This window comes from Primulina eburnea, chromosome 8 (genome assembly GCF_022965805.1).
Source record: "Primulina eburnea isolate SZY01 chromosome 8, ASM2296580v1, whole genome shotgun sequence".
Taxonomy (NCBI): Eukaryota; Viridiplantae; Streptophyta; class Magnoliopsida; order Lamiales; family Gesneriaceae; genus Primulina; species Primulina eburnea.
In genome coordinates, this window is record NC_133108.1 from 28,934,736 (window position 1) to 28,943,308 (window position 8,573).

Sequence of the window (8,573 nt, forward strand, 5' to 3'; positions counted from 1 at the left end):
AAATGAATGCTAACTCAACTAAAAAAGAATGATCGAGGTATTGGGCGTAGCCATAGTCATGGCCAAAGAAAAAAATATTAATAGCAAGATGGAAAGAGATCTAAGATAACCACCTGCTTTTGGAAATCTAACATTAAAGAACCACGAGAGAAAAACTCAAAATAATATGAAGATAAGTGTTTCAAATGTGGAATGGAGGAGCATTGATCTTGTACTTGTCGTACGGTGAATTATCTTGTGGATCTCTATCAAAATCCAATCAAAAGAAAAGAAAAAATAGGAACAAATTTTGCTGATGATGATGGTCTGATTCAAATGGATGTTTCTGATTTTTATTTTTATTTTCTAATCTATATGAGAATATTAGCCACTTGATTGGTGGTGGAGTGATTGGAAAAATGAAATAATTCACTTTTTGGTTGTAGTTTTTTTTTCTTTTCAACGTTCAATCTTCTTTTCAATCGTGTTCAAAGTCACTACTTTTGAAATTTATTTAATAAAATGTTTTGTTTACAAAAATTGTATTTAATCATCTTGGAATCATTTCTTATTCAATTATGCATCTATTTTTTAGATTAATGATGAAATATCAAGATAAATGTCTGGCTGACAATGGTACAACACACACGTTCTTCAAAGAAAAAAATTGTATTTTGGAATTAAAATTAGCTAAAAATAATGTTATAACAATATCATATGCAAAAAAAATTTGAAAGCCATGGAAAAGCAAAAATAATTTTTCCAAATTATACAAGTCTATATTGATGGATCGGTTTGGGAACCTTTGAAGGTGCTTCTAACACAATATTTTCAATAAGCTGTAATAGCTCGTGTTCTAAGAATTTATACACCGATGAATTAGATCGAGTTCTGTTACAAACCAAGCGGAAAACAACAGCTACCAGGCATCCATCGGTATGGCTCCATACGAGGCACTTTACGGGAATAAGTGTAGGTCCTAGTTTATTGGGATGAGGTAGGGGAAAGAGCAGAATTGGGACCAGACATTATCAATTAGACTACAGAGCTAGTGGTCAAGATCTGGGATAGGATGAAGACTGATAAGAGCCGACAGAAGAGCTATGCAGATCAGCGTCGCAGGGATCTAGAGTTTGCAGTGGGTGATCATGTGTTCCTGAAGGTCGCACCAATGAAGGGTGTGATGAGATTAGGAAAGAAGGGCAAACTCAGTCCTAAATTCATAGGACCATTCGAGATCCTCGATAGGGTTGGGACACTAGCTTACAAAGCTGCATTACCGCCGAATCTGGCAGGAGTTCATAATATTTTCCATGTCTCGATGTTGTGAAAGTACATGTCAAATCCTTCGCATGTGATGAATTATAAGCCACTGCAGCTGACGCCGAACCTGTCTTTTGAGGAGAGACCCACTCAGGTATTGGATAGACAGGAGAGGTGGCTCCAGAACAAGGTGTTCCAGATGGTCAAAGTCAAGTGGCTGAATCATTCCGAGAAGGAGGCTACTTGGGAGACCGAGGCCAAGATGAGGAGTCGCTACCCGGAATTATTCGGTATGTTTTAAATTTCGAGGACGAAATTATTTATACTGGGGGGGGGGGGGGGGGGAATTGTAAGGTCTAGGAAATTAGAGCTACGTAACCTGATTGCATGCATTTTAGGGTTTTACTAAAATATGTGTCTATTTAATTTAAAGCATTAAATGCATGATTATTGCATAGATATGCGTTTCATTTAGTGGTTTATGAAGATTTCAAGTATTAGGGATTTTAATAGTATTTCACGCTCGAACGAATAACGAAGACTGCAGAGATTTAAGGAAAAATATTTTTATGAAATAATTATTTTTAATTATTTAATATATATGTGTAAATAATTGAGATTTTCAAAATGGGCCTAGGTGGAGTATTTTTACTCGCCGGGTCAAATTTTAAATCGGTACACAAATTTTAGCAAGTCGAGGGGCTTTTTGAGGGTTCGGGCAATATTTTCAAAAATGTGCCTAAACAAAATATTTGTCCGGAGAGTTTTTGGGCTTAATGGGTTTGGTTAATGCATAACGGGCCCAAAATTCTTCTAGATTTCATTATTTTAATTAAAGGCCCATTATACACTAATCTTTTTATTAAAACCTACCAACTAAACCCCAAACCTAATGACTCACCTCCCGCCCCCTCCATCATTCTCCAGCAGCTTTTTTGAAATTATACTAGCCGCCACCTTTGAATTCTCACTAGGTTTTTCAAAGAAATCCTTCCCCGTCTCTTCGGTGCAAGTTATACGCGTTGGTATCAAGGTTTTTGAGCCTAAAAATGCAAAGGCACGCCTATATCTCGTTTTTCAAATCATTCACATCAATATAAGTTGGTTTGTATGTTTTTGCATGAGAAAATATTAGTCGTATAATGTTGTGTACGTTTTAATCGATTTTGACATTAAATATGCCTACACTTTTTATGTAACTCACGTTTTTTATATGTGATAAGGGGCTGCCAGACTTTGTCATGTGAGAGATGATTTGCAGTAGGTTTTGGAGGTTCTTAGATGCCAAGATCATATCGGGATCGAGTCTAGGTAAGGGGCCTATCGGTTGGGTCCTGTAGTGCACTTATTGGCTAGTTCGGACGATGGCTTGTGTGCAGCAGTGCAAGGGATGTTCCAGGACGTGGACTAGACTCTGGTGGGTCTGGTACATGGCTTAGGATGGATCGAGCACAGCTGGTTGTGGGCTAGGAGTAGATCGAAGGGGATAGTCACAGTAGAGTTCAGTTTTGGAGGGGTTCGGGAGAAGCTTGCACGTTCGCACATGCACAGTGCTGTGGCCTGGGGTTAGATCATTCCAAGAGAGTCCAGTTACGTCCTAGGGTGGTTTGGTTTGACCCTAGTCCGATCTAGTTGAACGTTGGGTAGAGGTTGGCTTCAAATGTTGTTTGGGATTTTGATACGCAGGCCTAGCACCGCGGCAATCCCATTTAAGAACCTGATCTTCGGGTTGGTAGCGCTGCAGTGCTGATGCCGGGAGCCTAGGCGCTAACCAAACGCCGCAACACCACAGTGTCAGCGCAAGGCGCAAGCCCGATGTGGGAGGGGTAGTGGTCTTAGCGCTTATGAATAGTTTGGGTGTTGAAATGCCATGTTGGAATAAGAATTTCGGAGTTTGACGAATAAAGATTTTGAATATTTCAGAACTGATCGAATCAACTGAATTAATTCGATCTTAATCTGGAGTTGACCGAACTGATAATTAATACGCTAAATAATCGAAGGCAATCGAATTGATCGAAGCTAATTGAATCTGTATAGATAACTTAACTATCAGTTAAGACTGATCAGGTATACAGACAACTCAATGGATCGGCTATATAGTCAACTAATAATCAGTTTAACACGACATCAGTTAAGAGTGTAGCAAATCATCGAAAATTTGTAAAAGCATACTGTAACTCATAGTTGGAGCGCCGCAAATCAGAATGCCACATTGTACTATTGTCAGAAGAATTTTTACACATTCAGAAAGGACAAATCAACAGATATAAGCCATTTAAACACATTCAATGTTACCCGTTGGAAGCAAAGCTTATAAATAGCCGTGAAGTTCAGCGGAGATAAGAACTTTTTTCAAAAAATACTCTGAGTGATTTTTGAATTCAAGCTTACAAGTTCAGCTACCATATTCAGACAGAAAAACTCACAAAAGTATTCATAGATTTCAGGCTATCATCTGAGCATAAGTACTAGCACATTACATTGTTGTATTCGATCTTGTAAGATCAGTTGTGCTGAGAAAAGAAAATCAGTTGTATACTGATAAATTGTAAAGATATTAAAAGTTTCAGTTTGACAGTGTTAAGACCAAATCGAAGTGGGTTATTACAGTTTCTGTAATCAATCAAAATCTTTTAGTGATCCTTGTGATAGAAGGGGTGACGTAGGAGCATTTGAAGTCTCCGAACATCCATAAAATCTTTTGTGTCCTTTATTTAAGCAATTCCTTGAGTATTCAATCTGTCATTCAGTTTATCTCCGCACTTATACTAGTTAAGTGATTGATATCGACAACAAGATTCTTGAACTCAGTTTATTACTAAACTGATTCACCTTTATTTAAGAGTTTATTCAACAACCCTTTCTAAACACATCGACCCTTATAACCAATCTCAACAAGTGGTATCAGAGCAGTTTCAATCTCGTTTCTGAATATTTCTATTCATATGTCTGATCACCATGATTTCTGTAATAGCCCAACCTTTTATTATGTTAATCCTTATGGTTTATTATTGTTATGATCATGTTTTATGTTTTACTGGTTGAGATTATGTTGAATGGTTACTGGTTTTGGATATGTTTATTGGAATGGTTATTGGTTATGGATATGTTTATTGGAATGGTTATTATATGGTTATTGTTTGGTATTATGTTCATTGTTGGTGATGATTATGTAAATGAATGGGTAGAATAGAAAGTTGATCTTGAACCAAATAGGAAATGAAAGTGCAGAAACGGTATGACAAATGTGGCAGTAGTTGTGGTTTTTAGTATAATGTTTTATATATTGATCCAATTGATGTGGTGCTACTTCCATTAGAAAGATAAGATATAATGCTATAATTTTAATGTTCTGAGTTTTGTTCAAATCATTAGGGAAGACGAGCCAAAAGTGGCCCGAAGTGTGTCGTGTGTTTCGTTGTTTCTGCACTGACACATGTTGGGAGAATGAGCATAACTTTTTACTCAGACCTTCAAATAACATGAGGCCAATTAGAGATGCAAGAAAACACATAGGGCTACAACTTTTATGTTGACCACTTTTGCTAATTCGGAAGTTAGAAATGAATGTTTTGGCAGAATGTGGTGCGCATATGCGCCAGAACTCGCGCATATGCGCCGGATGGGCAGAACAGGCCGCGAATATGCGTCCAACAGTCTGTATAAAAAATAAAAACACATTTTTAGGCTCTAAAAGGTCTATATATTGCATTGGATATGGCTTATTCTTATTTCAAATTTCCTTTCTCTTCTCCTTGATCGATCAAACCCTTCCTCCCTCAAGTTTTCTTCCCTTCAATTATTCACTCCAAATTTAAGGATTATAGTATAATCTCCTACCTATATCTTCAAACTTCAAGGTAAGAACTTACTATTCTTGGTGTTCATAAGGGTTTTGAGTATTGAGGGTTAAGTTGGGTTAATGATTCATTGGATTATTGAAGATGATTTATGATTATGATTGTGATTATTGTTGTATGATACATTCAAGATTATCATAGCCATCATAGTGATTGTGGGTAGTAAGTAGAAACTTCTCCTTGAGTATATGTATATAAGCCATGTTTATTGAAAATTAGCTCCTTTCATTGGTATATATTTGATCTATATATTGTTATATGTTCATTGTTCAAGGATTTTAATTGAATTCATTGATCAAAGAGCTAATACACCATTGTGCCTACCAAGTGTTTGTATAAATGCCTCAATAAGAGTTCCTATGATTAAAGCCAATGAGTGATAGTAATTCATGCATGTCATTGGCCAATCACATGAGTCTGAGTATCTCTCACAGTTTTGATATATTAATATATCAAAGAGATACTATCCACAGGTCACATGTCACAGGTCACAGACTATCATTTCCTTTCCTTTCACTCATGCCATGAGATACTATCCATATTGTCTTGATTATGTAATGTTCATTGGAGATAGTATTGTTCTACTTTCATTGTCATTGCTATAGCCACGTTTTAAGCCAAATTTATATATATGTAATTGCTATGTATAGATTTCTACTTACTGAGTTTATTCTCATTCCAGTTATGTCATGTGATGCAGGTGATAAAAGAATTAAAATGGATTGTTCGGGGAGGAACAAGTCATATAGAATTCCATGGGAAATACTTTTTATCATGTCTCTTTTATTTGGGGAAGAGTGAACATGTGAAATTTTAAAATACCATGTATTTTGTTGAATGTGTTGGCTTTTAGCTATGGGTTTAAATGATGTTGTGTAAATGATCATGTATATTAGTGTTGAAAATGCTTATGATGTAATAGTATAGTGTTATTTCCCTTTTAAATGAAATGCTTCCTCGTACGTTATTTATGTTCAATGTTATTGTCATGGGAGTGGGTTGTTTCAATTGGTATCAGAGCGAAAGTTCTTTGGACCATATATGACTTTTTCTACCTAGGACAATCCGGTATGTTTTCGATCCTGCATCTATTGATTTTAACATTGAGCGTTGATCCTATTCAATTGTTATTGATGTATTTTCTTCCTATCTATGTTAAAGTGAGCTTATGTGTAGGAAATGCCTCCTAAAAGAAAGGTTACTGAAGGGGATGATAGGACCCCTACCACTGATAGGACTACCAACGTTGTAGATGAATTCAGTAAATTAATACAAGAACAGGCGAAAGTTCATGGTGAACAAATTCAACAGTTGTTGAGCATGCATACCTCAACCCAGGGTCATGGTCAAGGAAGAGGACAGAGTATAGTGGAAAGCACCGAAGGTAGTTCTTATGAAGTATTCAAGCAAATGAACCCTCCCGAATTTGTTGGTGGTGCCGATCTACTCGTAGCTCTTGAATGGGTTAAATCATTGGAGGCTATATTCAATTATCTGAAGTTCACTGATCGAGATAGAGTGAGCTGTTCTGTGTTTATGCTAGTGAAAGCTGCTCGAATCTGGTGGGAAGCTACGAAAGTGACTGTCAATGTTCGCGAGTTAAAATGGGATGAGTTCAAAGACTTATTTTATGCCAAGTACTTTTCAAGAGAAGTTAAAGGGAAGAAAGTTAAGGAATTTCTTGCATTGAGCCAAGATTCCTTGTCTGTTGCTGAATATACATTGAAATTTGAAGAAGGATGTGTGTTTGTTCCATTTATTGCTGAAAATGATAAAGACAAAGGAGAACATTTCCTTCGTGGTTGAAACCGGAAATTCAAAGGGATGTGCATATGGAAAACGTGATCACATATCAAGACATTGTGGACAGAGCCTTACTTGCCGAGCACGATGAACAAGAAATTGAAAAGGAGCGGCAGTTAAGAAGACAAGCTTTTCAAGCCAGAGGTCAAGGGACAAGTACTAGCACTCGAGGTGGTTGTAAAGGCAAAGGCAAGATGGAGCAACGCAATAAACCTTCTGCACCTTCTTCAGATATGGAGCGACCGTTATGTCCTAAGTGTGGCAAACCACACAAGGGTGAGTGCTTAGTGGGAAGTGGCCGATAACATGCAAGGAAATGGGGCATACAGCCCAAAAGTGTACTCTCTCCTCTGATAAAGGAAAAGTTCAAGGCAGAATCGTTACGATGACAAAAGAAGAAGCCAATCCTGATTCTTCAGTCATATCAGGTAATATTCTAATATCTGGCAAGGAAGAACTTTGTAGAACCCGTAAATTAGACTATGTATAAACCATGTATAATTCTAGTATTTTAAATTAAAATGATTTTATTGCATGAATATTTAAATGCTTTTCTTTAAAGTTAATTATTTTATGCAGTAGTTTAATTTTTATTTTTTCAGTTAATTCAGTGAGGCCGGACTGGAGTTGGAGTTTTGAGATAAAATTTAAGATTTAAGAAATCATTCCCAGAGTTTATTTTAGCTAGCTAATAAGTTGATTTAAGTTAAAAGGAGGTTTGAGGAATTATTTTAGTAAATTGAGGTAAGTAGGAAATAAGTTCATTTAGGTTCCTTAATTAAGATGTTAATTCACTAAATTATTTAAAAGATAGGTAAGGCTCTTAAGGTTAAAAAATGCACTAACTAAAAAATATTTCCCTTCATTTTTATTTCAAAATTTCGGCCCCCTTAGATGATTAATCAATCCTTTGCCAACTCACCTTTGACCATTTCCTTGTCATCCCTTAGCATGATAATCTTTTCATTTATTAATCACCCTTAATTAATTAATATTAGATCAAGATCCTAGCCTTGTTAGCATGTAGGATTCGGTCACACCCCATCCATTTCCCTCTCCAACAATCATTTTGATATCAAACAAATTCAAATTTCAAAAAGAGGTAGACTTGGTCTTGCCATCCCCCTTATATTGCAACCCCTTCCATCATTCCTCTCCCCCATCACCGAAATTCTGAGAGCTATTCAGTGTAAAAAACGTGAGCATCATAGCAAGAATTAGGAGAGAAAACCGAGAAAGAAAACAAGGTAGCAAAGCGCTCCGTCTCCTCCGCGCGGTGTCGTTGCGTTTCGTTCGTTTTCTTTTCAAATGTTTATATTTTTCCTTGCTCTTCAATCAAGTCATATTAACATTTTTAAACATTATATGATCATCATTTCCATGGCATAACCGAAATTTATCAAGAACATTTCGAAAATAAAAGATGCAGATTTTTTTCGGTTCCTCTTGTGCTTCACGGTTCCTACGTTTTTTATTGTTTCAGGTATTGTTTGATTCCAGGCTTCCAAGGCTGCTCCTAGGCATGTACTAAGACATGTTAGGAACACGTTTGTCCATTAGATCGAGTCCAATGCTAGCCGAAATCCAGAGTTGACAGCAACACCCCATTAAGTGTCTTATTGTGCTCGATTTGTGAGTTGTTGTCCATAGAGGGGGTTTCTGATC